This window comes from Zeugodacus cucurbitae, chromosome 2, assembly GCF_028554725.1.
Source record: "Zeugodacus cucurbitae isolate PBARC_wt_2022May chromosome 2, idZeuCucr1.2, whole genome shotgun sequence".
Classification (NCBI taxonomy): Eukaryota; Metazoa; Arthropoda; class Insecta; order Diptera; family Tephritidae; genus Zeugodacus; species Zeugodacus cucurbitae.
The window spans coordinates 46,348,470-46,365,082 of record NC_071667.1 but is presented as its reverse complement, the minus strand read 5'-3'; the positions used below and the strand labels follow the sequence as shown (position 1 = coordinate 46,365,082).

The following is a 16,613-nucleotide window of genomic DNA, read 5'->3' as shown; positions in this document are numbered from 1 at the left end:
AAGCGTTTGACTTCCATTGATAATTTGGAGTTTATGTAGTACCACATAAATAAGCTGATTGAATTATAATATTTTGGAGTACGCAACAAATAACTTCATTTAGCAAACTTCTCCGTAAATGTTTGTAAATTTTTTAATATTGCCCGTGTGCGTGTGTTTCTAGCAATGCCCACATAGAAAAATTAATACATATGAAGAAATGTGAAACTCAAACAAAGCGTGCTTGAAGTCGCATGGCGGTTCATTTCAATGCTCATTTGGCGCATATTTCCGAGCTACAAGATTTTTGCCAGTATTTGAGCGAAAGCACATACGCACATCGGGTCACATGCTAAGCGGCTTTCGTAGGAAGGAAACATTTAAAAGGCATGTCACATAGAATTTCTAAATATTTCCCCACATTTTAATTTGCATATTTTGTCGGCGGGGATATAAAATGGATTTGAGGTTGACAGAAAGTCAAATTCACATCGTCGCGACGGACGCGTCGGCTAAGAGAAGGAAGCAAGAAACAAAATATGTTAATTCAGCAGAAATAAAAATAAAATAAGGCGCATAAAAGTCATAAGTGTGTGGATGTGTGAGTGTGTACCCTTGAATTTATTTTAATCCTCACACATTCTCATCCAAAGCAGTTGCTTGTGTGCAGAGAAGGTGTCAGTGTGGGAAGGAGAGACACAAATACCACATAACCTTCTTTATTATCAACCTGACCTTCCGCACGCTTTGAAATCACTTTTCCAGTAGCATGAATTCTTGCGCACGAAGCTAGTTATGTAACGGTACGTAAGTAGATTTGTAAAATATGAAGCTCATTTGTATTCAATTCGTATGTGTCACGTGTTCTTAACGTATTACCAGTTTGCATAAATTCATCTAATTGAAGGAAATATGATTCACACGACACTTCCACTTTGATTTGCATTCGATGTCTTTTTATTTCTTCTATGATTTTTGGTGTTTCGGTGCAGAATCATCCGTGATGGAATAGGATACGCCATTTATGGTGTCTTTGTGCTCATTAAAAAGTGCGGATATTAGGCAATTGCGCCACGAGTCACTGAAATCGCTTGGACTACGTGCGCATTTGAGCAACTTGACGCCTAATTCAATCAGTGTTCAGCAACAGACAAATCTAAATTTAGTTTCACATATTAAATTCTTACAGATTCCAAGTTGTGAGATTGATTGTGTGATTGTGAAACGGAATTTGATTTTGGAAAAAAGTTCAAAATCAAATTAATTCTAAATTCTCTTTTTCAGATATGCTCTTCTATTAATTGCCAATCACTTCATAAAGATAATTGTCATGTTTCTACTTCTTTGATGTCTATGTTTAGAGTTATGAGCATAGTGGATATACGAGTATAAACGGTATTAGATAGCTGTTTGACTCAATTCTTTTTGCGAATGCTGTAGATTTTTGAGTTCCTTACGAATAGATAACAGAATGTATGAGCTTATTTTGTTGGTGTTTTAAAACTATCCGATGCCTTTTTCTGCTATTTGAAATTTGTATAAACTGGAATTCGAACCCACGAGCCGTTATGTGCTAGCACTACACTTAATACATCCGAACTTTATTTTTTATAATGCACGGTATATGAATGTAACGAATATAAATAGAAAACCATTAAGTCACGTTCCTATACAGCCTCCATACGCCATGTATCCAATATACGCATATCCTTTTGTATTTCAAAAGATGCATAACACTTTCGTTAGTACAAGAGCCAGAGTAATGAAGCGAATTGTATGGGTAGCTCTAATTGGTAGTGCTGAAAATTTCGTTTGAATTCGAAATATTTCTCAATGTAGGGGGTATTAATCTATTATTAATTTATACACTCACCATACATATGTTACACGTGTACTATTTTGTTCCTGTCATCAAACAAACAGTAGCGTATTTCCGTCTTGGCTCCTAAGTTACTATTGCAAGTCATAACTTTGAAGTTGTAGATCATTTCGATTACCTGGTAACCAGCATCAACACCAACAGGTGCTACTTTGGACTGAGTCGGCAATTGAAAAGTAAAGTCTTATCTCGAAGAACAAAAACAAAACTCTACATGTCCCTCATCCCCCGTCCTACTTTATGGTGTAGAAGAGTGGTCGATGTCAACTTGTGATGAGACGGGTACTAAGAGTATTCGAGAGAAAGACGATGGAACGATGAGCTGTATAAGTTATTCGTAAGCGGTGTCTACGCCAGTCAAGACGAGTAAGCATTATTGGCTACTGTTGGCAGGAAGCAATAATTTCATATTTTATTAATTTCAGCATTCATTCGAGTACAACAAAAAAATTTAAACTCTCTGATGTTCATGAAAAATGTTTTAATCATTTTAGTTTTTATCTTTGTTCTTCGTTTTGTGTATCTCTGTGTATTATGTAATTAGTGAAATTATATTTACGTTTCGTACAACAAATTTTCAAACAATATTGCAGAAAATAATAATTAATGGTAAAGAAGCAGTGTTGGAACAGCTTTTAAAAACGTAATTTTATTGAAGTTAAATTCATGAAATACAACAAAAACAAGTAAGGAAGCACTAAGTTCGGGTGTAACCGAATATTTTACACTCTCACAATTTATTGCTTTAATTTTATTAATATAACACACAATTTTATCCACATATTCGGCATATACATAAGTCCACTACTGAGACATAATATTAGAAGAAAAATATTTCCTCTGAATTTCTTCAAAATATATGACCTTTGTATGGGAGGTAGGCGTGGTTATAATTCGATTTTTGAACTGTATAAGTAAGTATTTAAGGGAAACGACTTTAGAGAGTGTCGTTGATGTAGCTTATAAATACAGAAATCTCAATATATACTCAAGTTAAAGCTTGCACATACGGACGGACGGACAGACAGACATTTGGATTTGAACTCCACTCCACTAATTTTTATATTTTTTATAAAACATATGTAGTCTATATAACCTGTGAAGATCTCAATAATATATAGTCCATATTTCACAAAATTCGCCGTTTTATACTGCATTAGTTCTTGCCTAGTTTTTTTTTAGAACTAATACCATTCACTACCCTAAAATACATTATACAGAGGAACATATTCATATATAATTTCATTACTACTACATTTGACACACTAAGGAAAACGACGGAGATTCTAGTATTCGGTATATTGCTGCAAAGAAAGAATATGGTTAGTATATCCATGTTCTTTTCGTATGTGTATATGTATGTATTACTAAAATATATGCATATAATTTAGTAAATAGGGACACAATGGGGTTCCTGAAGAAAAGTGTGTCGTACTACATAGGTAGCTATCAAACAAGACACGCTTTTGGACTGAGCTAAAATTTTAATTTGACCAATGAAAACAGAAATGTTTGACAAGGTTCAAATATTTTATTTATTCCATATTTATCATTATATCCAAAAATATATGGTGTAGATAGATTATATGGTATATAATAGATATAGTTTGGTCCCAGTATAAACAGGTTGAACTTCTGAGCTAATTTTTTTTAATTGTAAACATAAATTTAATCTGATTTCTATTGTTCTACAGGATTTTGGATAAAATTAACATATATACAAATTGGTTATTGCCATAGATAATTGGTGAGTGTTAGTGGCCAAGTCATAAATTGAAATTCCTTTCTTTTGAATAAATTACATTTAAAAGTTCAACAAAATAAATTTGCGAATTAGTAAAGTAAAATCATTTGCTCATAAATAGTACACACTTTAAAAGTGAATGAAACGCAGACAACCAGATGCTAGTAGTGAAAGCGAAAATTACAATGAAAGTAAATTATTAGCGAGTCATCGCCCGAATATTCGGCAGTTGAAAGTATTATAAGTACATGTGAATAATAGTACGCAAGTGTAACCGTAAAAATAATATCTATACATATATATGCTGATTTGTGTATATGTACAGCGATTAATTGTCCAAGATAAGGCTGTTGATTCCTCTTGAGGCGATAAGAAATAGAGAAATGTCAGTAAAAATACATATTTACGTAAATACGTACATGTATATGCGCACATCTCGTGTGACTCGCTTCGAATGTGTGAGTGCCTGGGTAAATGTTTGCCTTTAAGTACATCTGATAAGTCATGACACACGTCATTTCACACGCAAACATTTTCTTACTCCAACTTCTCATTGAATATTCAAGTATTGGAAAGTGAGCGACGAAGAAAATATTTACCTAAATTTGCATACGGAAAATTTACACTCTATATGTGAAAAGCGCTTGATTTGTTTGGGTCCCTGAGCATGTACATATGTATTCGTTGACAGCCAACTCAGTAAAGTTCAATCTAAATATGGGTATGTGTAAGGCATATATGTATGTGGGAGTAATCAGTCAGAATTTCACCCAAATGTATTTGCGTGCCAGGCGTCTTAGTCACATACAAAACTTTCGTGTATGATTTCTGCTTTACTTACAAACGTGCTGCCAATGTGAGTATGCCTTTGGTCGCAAAGTTCTGAAAAATTTCACTGCAGCGAATCTATATGTTATGTACTATGTACTTTGTGCTTGTTGTATGTTGTACGTACTAACTAAATTGCTCACACCGTAATAAGGTAATTTCTGTTGAAGTGGTTTTCCGTATTAAAGTTTGTCGATTGGCCCTGCCAGTTGCGTTGGTGTTTGGTGCTGCTGGTGGTATGTACAATATTTGCAGTATATTCGGGCGTATGCTTGCTTTGCATTTTCAGGATTTGTGGAACTCTGAAATGGAAGTTTGAGAATTTTTTACGTAAATAAGCTGAGTATAAACACATTACTTTTACGATTTTAATTTGCTAACGCGATTATGTTTAAGCTTTTAAATTTAATGCATTGCAACTGATTTATTAGAAGTTTTTCGGATGCAATATTACTTGAATTTTCTACTTTTGATATTCGTCTTAATTGAGCATTTCACACATTCATGAAATACTAATTAATATGTGTTCTTTTACTGTAAAATGCTTAAGACATATTAAAAATGTACATAAAGCCTCTTCTCTTGACTGTATTTACATAAAATGACATATTTGAGTTACTAAAGGGTGATCGATTTCGAGGTTCCCTACTTTTTTAAAGAAAAAAAAACACAAAAATTAAAATTTAATGGGAAATGTTTATTATCATTCGAAAGAACATTATTTACCATTTATTTTTAAAATATTATCTCTTTCAAATATTGGCCGCGGCTACGTCTCAGTTGGTCCATCCGTTAAGTTCATTTTTCGATAACTATTCGAGCATTTCGCCTGGTAACTGGCGAATGACAAGCGTGACGTTTTGCTCCAAGGCCTCAATCCAAACGGGATTGTCCGCATAAACCTTAGACTTTACATATCCCCATAGGAAAAAGTCTAACGGTGTGATACCACACGATCATGGTGGTCAATCGACCGGTACAAAACGAGAAGTTATATGCTCACTGAAGTGTTCTCTCAATAAATCCATTGATTGATGCAATGTGCGGGAAATGGCGCCGTCTTGTTGAAATCAATTGCCGATAGCACGTGCTTCAATTTCAGGCATCAAATAGTCGGTTACAATGGCGCGATAACGGCCGCCATTGACGGTTATGTTCTCACCGGCATCATTTTTGAACAAATGCCAAACCGTTGTTGTTTTCTGAATGAAATGCCAGCTCTTGAATCTCTTCAGGTTGCTCTTCGTCCCATATACGGTAATTTCGCTTCTTTACATACCCATTGAGCCAGAAATGGACCTCATCGCTGAACAGTATTTTACTTGAAAATGTCGGATCTTACTGGAACTTTTCAAGAGCCCATAGAGCGAAGCAATGTGGCTTGGGAAACTCGAGCGGCTTCAGTTCTTGCACAAGCTGTATTTTTTACGCTATCCAATTAAGATCTCGACGTAAAATGCGCGAAGTCGTTCTATACGTTAGTCCGAAATGCAAAATAATACTGAACAAAAATAACAAATAACAGCCTGACACGACTCACGTGTGATCTGTCAAAAAAGACTATTGAAAGGAGTACATATACTTGGATTACCAGAATTGTTTGATTGAATGCTATGGAATTATAGTTTCCATTGGGATTAATGCGAGAATGTAATGATGCTAGTAGATTGTGAGGAAAAGGCATCTATGGTAATTTATTTTCTTTATTTTATTTTTGTCTCTAAATTTTGGTCTATTAGAATAATAATCAATCTCTTACGTTTTACCTTAGAGTAGAAATTGTGGTATTAATCATGCGTTCTTTGTGTTTCAAATAGTACTCACATTCAAATAAATTGGATATTTTCTAATGTTATAACTTTATAGAAATAGGGTGGAAAATGCAAATAGATTTTAAATCTTAAATGTTCAAACCTCAAACCAATTACTGATAATATTCGGTTTAATTTAAAAAATTCGGCAGTCGAAATTCACATAATATCTGTGGTAAATTGCCACCAACGAAAGCGCAAAAAGCTGAATGCAAAATTCGCTGAAATTCCCAATTAGCGTAATACTTTTGCAATTAACCATTGGTACATTAGTATGTTTGCCACCAGCTAATTTTGAATTCAAATAAATTCGACCATTTTGCGATTAGGTCAGCTTTGACTACCATATATAACGTGTCGAAATTTAGTTTTCGTGAATTGTATTACCGTTAATTAAATGAAAGAATTGTATTAGTTTACCACACCAACAAATTCCCATTTGAAACCTAATAGCGTGTATTTAAACAATTTCAATTCGGTTTGCATGGTAAATTAAGAGATTAAATGGAGAAGCATTCGCATGCTGATTGATACAGCGGAGGTGTAAAAATCATCTGGCTTAAAATTATTGCAATTCCGCGTGTGAATGATTGATGTTTTACAACGCTCTGTACATGCCGTGCTTTTATTCATAAAAAATTACATAAAAAGTTCACTGTTTTTTTAGAAAATACATAAAATAAAAATGTTTTGCAATGATTTGCTGTTTGCATATGACATACTTATATAACCAGCTGTGCAAACTTTTATGTACGTTCGATGTCTGTGGGCAAGCAATGTGATGTTTTCATCATCGCACTTCACGTCGTAAAGCAATTAAAATTATTGCAATACTTAATTGATCACTCAATCATCGACATCGAATTGAATTCTCCATGTATACTTTTTACCTTATACGATTTTATGACAAATGTAGCGGCGATGTGCACGCGTTGGCGTATACGTGACGCGAATACGCCAACGAACTGCCTGTGAAATGTTACTTATACGCAGTGGATTACTGTCGGGGATGACAAGCATTTTACGCGAGCACATTAACTGCGGGCTTAGTTGCTATTGATTTTGAGAGTGCAAAAATTATCATTTTGGTTATTGACGATGGCGATGGCGATGTGTGTGTGTGTGTGTGCGCTGCAAATGAAAGTGTATCGCTGTCGCTATACGTCAAATATAAGCGCATTAACATTACGTTTTTAATTTGCTGATAGCATAATTTATTTGGTAAGCTTTCACATTGAATGCATTACAAGTGATTGAGCTGGATGATTTGCTGATAAAAATATAACTAATTCGGAATCGCTGCTGGTGATAAATTTATGTGGACATTGATGATTAGACAGCAATAAAGATTATATTAACGATTGTGCAACGCCATTAACGTTAGCAGCTAACGAGTTCGGCAGACCAAGAGTATATAAAGAGGAGGTGAAAATTCGCTTTTAATGATGATTATGAAAATGTTGTATTGCAATTATTTCCCATTTAAGGGGGATTTTCGCATTTGCATTATATTCAACTACATATTTAGGTAAACGATTGCATGTATTTTTTTTGGTTTTCTATCGATCCATACCATAATCTATCTCCCATATTTCAACGACTTTAATAATTCCTACAAGTGGACTGGTTTCAACTTATATTTTATTATTAATCATAATCATTAATGATGAGAAAATCGTCTCCGTTTGCATAATTTTTTTTTCATTTCAATGAATCGTTCAAGGACACTACAAATCCCCATATTTACGCAATTTGTTTGGTTTATGCTTTCAGTTGAGCCCATTTGAAAAAAAAACGCGTTTTGCGTAAAATGTCAGAACATTGACTTACTTACTTTACTTTACTTGATTTCACATATTAGACATTGTACAACGCAAGACGTATACCAAGTATTCAATAAAAATATGGCTACATACCTTCACAGAAAACACACATACAAATCAAATTACAAGCATACGAAAAATGCCTGAAAGAGCCACAGGGTATCTCAAGATCTGAATTTGAGTAGTGTTACGACGAATGGTAGAAGCGCTGGCATAAGTTCAAATTTACATCCCGTTAATGCGTGGAAGATTTTTGTCTGAGTCAGCTAAACTAATGACTAGCCTTGGGCCAGTCAGAGGACTGCCTCAATTTGAGTCTGCCTAAAGACTGACTGGTTTATATTTTGCTTTCTTCGTATATTCTAACTCTTAAGGCCAAGGGCGTATCTTTAATCCACTCGATTCTTAATAGTTGATGTGCCAATGACATATTGAACTCATTTGCCTATTAGTTCGAATTACAATATGTAGTTGGTGGTATTAACTTGCATAATATCGAATGAGGACTTTTTGAAAGGTGACAACATTAATGTAGACGAATAACTCAATATTAAAAAAACGACAACTTTTGAACATACCTTCTATGTTAGAAATTATGAAAAATTTTCGGAATTTATTTTATTGTCGGAATTGTATTCGTTACTTGGTGATATCTTATTCATTGGCTGCGGTTTAAGATTTGTTCTCGGAGCGTTTTTGAGTTATCTGTTTCTATGGCATTAGCCGGCTAATATTTTGTTTAACTATTTGCCTCCTTCAAACCAAAAATTTCGTATGTAAGTCCTTTATTGTTAAAATATATTTAAATATTTAAATTAAAGCGTAAAGAGATTTATAGTCTTTTCAATAATTCCTCTCCAGCGCAAAACCTGTCTTACGAATTCAGAAATCTCGAAATTAACAATTGATTTAAACTTGAAGTTGGTCATGAGAAAGTAAATACTAAGTAATTGTAGGAACAAGTTCTCTGTGTCTAATAATTTACTGTTATTTCTACTACTTTATTAAATGTTTCCTCGAAAATGTGTTTTGCCATTATATTACTTTATGGAATTGATCGCTATGTGCAAGTGTAAAATTTCATACCGTAATTAAAACGCAATTTTCTTCATGTACACAATAAACAACAAATCAAAGGATATAAAAAATATGAAATTAATAAAAACATGTTGACGAGAATAACAATAACCACAAGTGTAAACGTGTATATGTAAGTACATGCAGAGACAACATTGATTGTCATATGTGGCGATTACCCAATAGGAAATAAATGATTTTGCCGAGTTACAAAAATTGGGGACTTAATCGATCTCCCAGGCGAGGTAAATGCTTTTCAGAATTTTATTCGCTCAGTTATACATTGGAGATATAGAAAATAGTATTAGTTTAAGCTCAGAATTTCTAAAACACCTTAATTAGAGCAGTTCTTCATAGCCACAAACTTTAAACAACCGTATTGGGACTCAAGTTGTATGAATTATAATTTTCCTAGAGGGTCATATTCTAGCTTATACGATTGTATGTTTTGTACCTGTATCACTCAATGTGTACAGACTACTCACATCGATGCACATTTGAACACAGCTACAATTACTGTAGTACTCTCAACAATCAGTCCTCACAATAGGCGACGGTGCGTATGAGTTACATATTTCTCCAGATACATTTACTGCAGACATATACTCCTGTACACATCTGTCGCTTATGAAAATTGAAGAGTGTACTCGTATTTGTTTGTGTGCACTTGTGACAGATAAACACACAATGGCAGCAGTAAACTTGTAAAATACTGCTTGAGGCAAAGACTGAGGAAGCTTTATGAGCATTTATCGTTATTTTCTTTTGTTTTCCATGAATTCACTTCCCCGAGGAGTTTGTTTTCTCTAGTGCATTTATGCATTTACTGTGTGTATTAAATATATTTTATTCAGTGTCATTTGCCGTTTAACATTAATGTTCGCACCGCCGTTGTGTACTCAAGTGAATTGGTAAGCTCCACCGAGCAGAAAAATTATATTCAATTCTCTTTGGCATTATATGTCATAAAATGCTGAATGAATCGTCAGCTAATAATGGAATATTAAAACTATTTTTTCTTCTTTACAGCCAATTTTTCACTCAGTGGCCGCAATTGAATTAAAAGCGGATTTGAAACGAAGAACAGGTAAGTTTGCATGTATATTTTGTTTATTAGGAATATTTTGTTATATTATGGTTTAAATTTAAGAGGATTATGATGTGCAGAATAAGTTGAAATATTAATGGTTAGTTGTAAGCACTTTTCGAATTCAACAATGAAAAATACCTTCTATAAAGTCAAATGCGACGTTAGTTCAATCATATCATTGTTGTCTCATCTATAGAAGAATTAAATGGAGAATGATATTTCAGAAATATGTCCCAAGCGCCGAAACAACTCGAGGTGGGAGAGTTGTCTAAAAAAGTCAAGAGAAAGATACTTCCATAATTCAGTTCACAACTTCCGAATTTGGTACTGTGTTATCTTTTAGGTGCTTTTATAGCTACAACTACAACAATGAAGTAGAAAGCATCAGGGTGTATCTGGTTGTTCTTCTATTAGCGAGGATGTGGCAAACTAAACGATTTTGTCTTTCTTTCTACTTACTCTTCGCCTTTGACATTCACAGTTAGAAATAGTGTCGCACGCAACAGAAACAAAGTCAAGTAGGGTACTTAAAAATCACACAATACAATTCAAGTATCGAAATGGTTATTGATATTTTCGTTGGCAGTTAAAATTAAGTAGTTCACACACTGTAATGCCACAAAGCAAATGGAGTGGCATAAGGCTTATATAAACAAACGAAACCATACGAAGAATAAACTTGGCAAAAATTTCCCAAACTTGGCTCTTCAAAAGTCATCAACTGTATTAAACAACAACCATGCAGTTTGAAATATGATGCGACCACAATCGTAAAAGTAAGTCACTTGCCTGTGGCATTAATTCAGTTTTGAAATGCAAATGTACTAGTCATCTCTAGTGGCAGAGCCACAAGAGTAGGCAGTTCTTATGCAAATTTATAGACGCTCATATTACTGTCAACTCGAAGGGGTGTCAAGCGAAAGTTTGTGGTGAAAAATAAGCGTTTGGAGAGCTGCGTGACCTTACACGTGGCAACATTAACGCATCGAGGCATGAGGCGAATAGCTTTTAATGGAATAAAACTTCCACCTGGTTGATACAGTGATGAAGTTTGGTGGTTTCGTTTCACATTATTTTTTTTTTGGTTAAAAACTTAGTTATTTGTTTCACCATTCTAAAATTATCGCACATGTGCTGTTGCTTTGTAGATCATGTGGTATACATTAATTATTATTGCTTGAGAGACTTTTTTTTGTTTTTTCTTCGAGTAGAGAATATTATTCAAATAATTAAAGTAAATAAATAATCGAGTAAGAAAATAATTATTTTTATCTTCATGTAGATTTTTATTTCATATGAATCCACTGTCCAAACAACTAGTTAGATTGTCAACCGAAAAGCCATATGCACATAAACACTACCTTCTCTACTCAGGCGACCCTCATAAACTAAATGCCAACTTTAATATGCGCTGGTGTTGGTTTGTGTGATACAAGTAGCGTCGGTCTACGCATAAACATCCGCAGAGTTGGCCATAAATAAACCGCACACGAATGGCCGGCCGGCTGGGCGACTCACCTGACCAGCCAGCCACTCCACCGGCGCTGAATAAATGCGCAAACACACACATACTGTCTACATACGTGCGTTTCCGATTTTCATTACGCTATTTGCCGGTGAAATATTCTTTAGTCCAAACAAACTGCTGCGGTTGCACAAACCAGTCATCGAAATAAATTCTCGGTGAGTGTGTGTTCTTAAATTAATTAATATTTTATCATGGCAACTTTATAGGATATTAATTGTCGTAAATACCTCGAATAGCTGAGCGCAACGTTTGTTTACATCAGGTTGTATACAGGGCAGATATATGGACCAAATAGCCAATAACGTGCTGTCTTTCTTTATCTCCGTGTTATATTCCTTCACTGGAATGGATTAAAATGACTCAAGAATGTTTTCACTGACACTATATCCACTTATGCTTAATGGCTAATCCCAAAAATTGGGATCACATTTGGTGTGCAGAAGACGAGTCACTTATCAAGCCGGGTATTATTTTGGTATTAAGATGTCATGTTCCGATGAAGTGTTTTAAACCTCGTTTGTCATCTGGATAGTCGAAAATATGATATGGTAGATCGTATAAAACTAGGACAGTTCATAAGGAAGTGCTAAAATTATTCGAACTCGTATTCTTCCAAGCAACTTTTACAACTGATAAATGTCCATTTGAAATCTCTACGGCTAGATAAAGGTAAATCTAGCTGATGGTGAAGAGCTCACAAAACCTTTAGTGATCTAACTCTGCCTAGAATTATTTTACTAATAGTTGACCAACGCTCGCCAAGTTTCGACTCCAGTAGGACACCGCCATCTGCAACAAGAAACTTTTTCTTTACTGAACGGCTTTCCCTCGCTAGTCTTTCGGACCATATGATGAAGTAGTTCGATGACAATGTTTGCGTCGTTGAATATAACTAATCCTGGCGGTACGGTTATGAGCTCAAAGCTAAATCGCTGCCCTAATATTGAAGTCACTTTTATAATAAAGTCTGCGTTCCGGAGCAGTAGTAGCATATCAAAAGCAGGAGAAGCTCGAAAAAAGAAGGATTCTTTTCGTTAGAATAAAATAATGAAATTTAAACCTCTGTCAAAAATATATGTATTACAAGAGGTATCGTCACCCTATTATAATCAGCGATTTCTTTTTTTGAATGCTTACCAATTCGGACATGGTTGCTTTCAAGATTTACTCATCGCATCGATTCCAATATAAAATATAGCCTTTTTATATACATTTAAATATTATAATGTTTATAAATTCGAGCAAACCCATATATTCCACAAAGCAAAAAATAGATCACTACTCATTTCTTTTCACTTTCTTTTAGCAGGCCATTGTGTTTGTTTTGGTTATAGGCGAGGGGGTTGTAAAAGATTAGATATATGGGATCGATTTTGCCAATTTTCGACACAGAGGCAAATGTCACATGACACACAGGTCTTTTGAGAAAGCAAACAAAGGTTCCATAATCGATCTAATGTTTGCGAACGACGCACTTAGTAGACGCATTAATTGGAGGGTGACGGATATATACACAAATAGCGACCACATGGCTATTATAGCTGAATTCTTATTACCTGGGGAAACGGAACCCCTCAGTAGGAACAGGTCTAAAAAAAGAGGCTGGAATCTAAAAGAGTTTGATTCTGACCTTTTTGCGACAGCCTGGCGAGCAGCAAACGTTCCATGCGAAGACGCAACCCGCCTGGTATCTGCAGTTCGTAAAGAACTGGTAGCAGCATGTGACGCAACTATGCGCAGGACAACAACAATCGAAGGCCAGTATATTGGTGGAATGAAGATATAGCAACACTGAGAAAGCTCTGTCATTCATCTAGACGTCGCCTACAGTGCAATCATGGTGGCGAAAACGAAAACAGTCTTAGAGAATCGTTTAAAAATCATAAGAAACACCTGTAGTCAACCATTACTCGCAGCAAAAGAAACTGTTTTGAAAAGCTATGTGAGGAAGCAAACGTAGACCCCTGGGAAACAGCGTACAATATTTGTATGGAAAAATTCAAAAATAAGTCGCAGGATACTAAAAGCGCATCGTTTATGAAGGAAGTCGTCGAAGCATTATTTCCGACGCATGACCCCATCTCGTACGCTGAACATCAAAACGAAGCGGCTGAGTCACCGCTATTAGTTACGGAAGAAGAACTATTGGCCATAGCGAGAAAAATAAAAAACAACAAAGCGCCTGGAATAGACGGAATACCCAACAGAGCTTTAAAGGAAGCTATAATTTTGAAACCCACCCTTTTCGCAAACATGTACAACGCATGCATAAAAGAAGGGGTGTTCCCCGACCCCAAGTCCAACGCCTAGTTTTACTCCCAAAACAAAGGAAACCACCAGAGGAGCCATCATCGTATCGTCCCTTGTGTATGCTCGACACAATAGGCAAAGTATACGAAAACATTATACGAAACCGCCTGGAGTTAGCAATTCTGGAAGCCGGCGGATTATCAGAGAAACAATACGGCTTTATAAAACGAAGATCCACTATCGACGCACTAAAGGATGTCGTTGACACTGCAAAAGGTGCAGTCAGTGGAAAAAGATGGAAAGGTGGTACAAAAAAATACTGCGCGCTGATTACCCTGGATGTTAAGAACGCGGTCAACTCCGCAAAATGGGCAAACATTATTGACACATTATACAAAATACGCACTCCCCAATACCTCATTAATATAATAATGAGCTATTTTAAGAACAGAAGGCTGATATTCGATACGGACGAAGGCACTAAGAGCTATTTTATTTCGAGTGGAGTACCGCAAGGATCGGTTTTAGGTCCCCTCTTATGTAAACTAATGAATGACGGGGTGCTGAGAACAGAGAACTTACAACATAGAGAAGGTGCATTTTGATTTTTGTATGATGCTCGATACGATCTTTTACAGAGCTTATAATTGGCTAGTAGGGAATTCACCATTCGCTCGTTACTCGTTATTATTTAACAGAATTGACTGCCGGGGAATGAACATTTGTGATGATTGGCATTTTGATGTGATATGCCCATGCTTTGATATGATAAACTATTTTGACTTTTTATAAATTTTGACTGATCAATAGAATTTTTTCAGCTCATAAATAATATTTAAAAGAATTTGTAGAAAAATAAATAAAAATGTATGTCAATATTTCGGTTTCATTTATAAATGAAATGTGAAAAATATTTAATAGAATTTGTAGGAAATTAAAAAAATATTTTTCAATATTTCGGTTTTATAAATTAAATGTGTTAAAATTTAAAAAATTGCTCCATTTTAAAAAAATTATAGGTATAAATGAGCATTTGTATGTATAGATATGCATATACACATGTATATATTATCTATCATATGCGCGATCACAAAAAAACCTACCACGTACACGATATTTCTACATATGTATGTATCTACTATTACCACTACTACACCAATTAGAATATGTGAATGTGAATGACTGTCAAAGCACATATACGCATATACAAACTTACATACATGAGTAACTCACTACAAAAAACTATGAACATCAAGAAGCAGAAACAACAATACGTCAACTCTTTTCCCCGCTGCAGCCGTCGGTGTAAGCAAACTGCTTCCTCGCGACGATGACAAAAATTAGAAATCATATTTCGATGTTGATGCTGAAGTCAAAGCGAAAATTGGCAACAGTGCAAGCAGCTTGACAAAATTCACAAAAGAATCAATTTTCATATTTGCCATCAATTGTGGCAGAAATATAAAAATATGCGAAAAATAAGACTGCGGCCAGGATTCGAACCCGAGCACCGTCTAAAAATCGAATGTGTGCGTACCACCCGCACCACGAGATCTGTTGAAAATTAATCAGCTTAATTGATATTTTATAATCCATAGCATAAGATGGTAGTTCTAATAGAAATATGAATATAATTCTCGGCCACTGCCAGTTTTCTCTTCTGAAGGAAATATCAGAAATTATTTGAATTTGTGATTTTTAGCATCCCAGACAAGTCGCTTTTAGGCAAGGCATGCGCGGAGATGTGCGCGACGCTTGCGCTTATAAATGAAGTCCACTTGCTTTGTTGTTGATACGCATGCGTTTATGAATGAAAATGCTGTTGTAATTTTTTGTTGTAGGCGAGTTGCTTTTTCCGAAGATGTGTCGAAGTGACAAATGTGAGGGATGTAGATTTGTATGTTCACATTTATACGTATGTATGTACATATAAATTTTTGCACGCGTATGGTAGTAAAAATATTTGAACATACACATTGAGATGAAATTTGCCGACGGCAAATCAATGATTGTTCGAGTCCAGAATGATATTATAGATTGTTATATAGTTTATTTAAATAATTAAAGAATAAAACGGACTTTTTAATCAGATTTGAATAAAAATGAACTTAAAATAAATAAAAAATATCTAATAAAAATTAAATGAAAAATAGGTAGAAAATTAAATGAAATAAAAATATTTATGAATAATATATAAATTTAATAAAACACGACTTTCAGGATTGACTACCATCAATTGGCGAATTTTCGCACAATCAGTGAATTATCATTCATATGTACATATATTCACACATATTTTCTTATTTTGCCTATCCAAGGAATTCCCTAGTTGAGAAAGGGCAACAGGTACGACGCCCATCGTAATCATTCTATTAATCATTCTATTAATAATTCGGACAAAATATATTTTTAATAAGTAAAATTTTATTTATTTATAAATTTTTATAAAATAACTTAAAATAAAAAGAAATAAAAATTTAATTAAAATTGAATAATAATATCACATGATTATTTCATGTGCCAGCGATTTCTCGTTTTACAGAATTCCCTATGCTAAAACTGAAATCGCTGTTAACTTTTCATGAGGTGAGTTCCCCAGTAGCG

At 34.7% G+C, this 16,613-nt stretch overlaps 1 protein-coding gene across 1 annotated transcript in view; it reads left to right on the top strand.

Annotated features, from left to right (window-relative positions):
• Nucleotides 1-16,613, top strand: part of Pde6_1 (cGMP-specific 3',5'-cyclic phosphodiesterase) — a 93,979-nt gene that overhangs the window by 31,889 nt on the left and 45,477 nt on the right. The window contains exon 2 of the mRNA XM_011184311.3: nt 10,171-10,228. The gene's annotated coding sequence lies outside the window, so the exon portion shown is untranslated. The remainder of the gene's footprint in view (nt 1-10,170; nt 10,229-16,613) is intronic.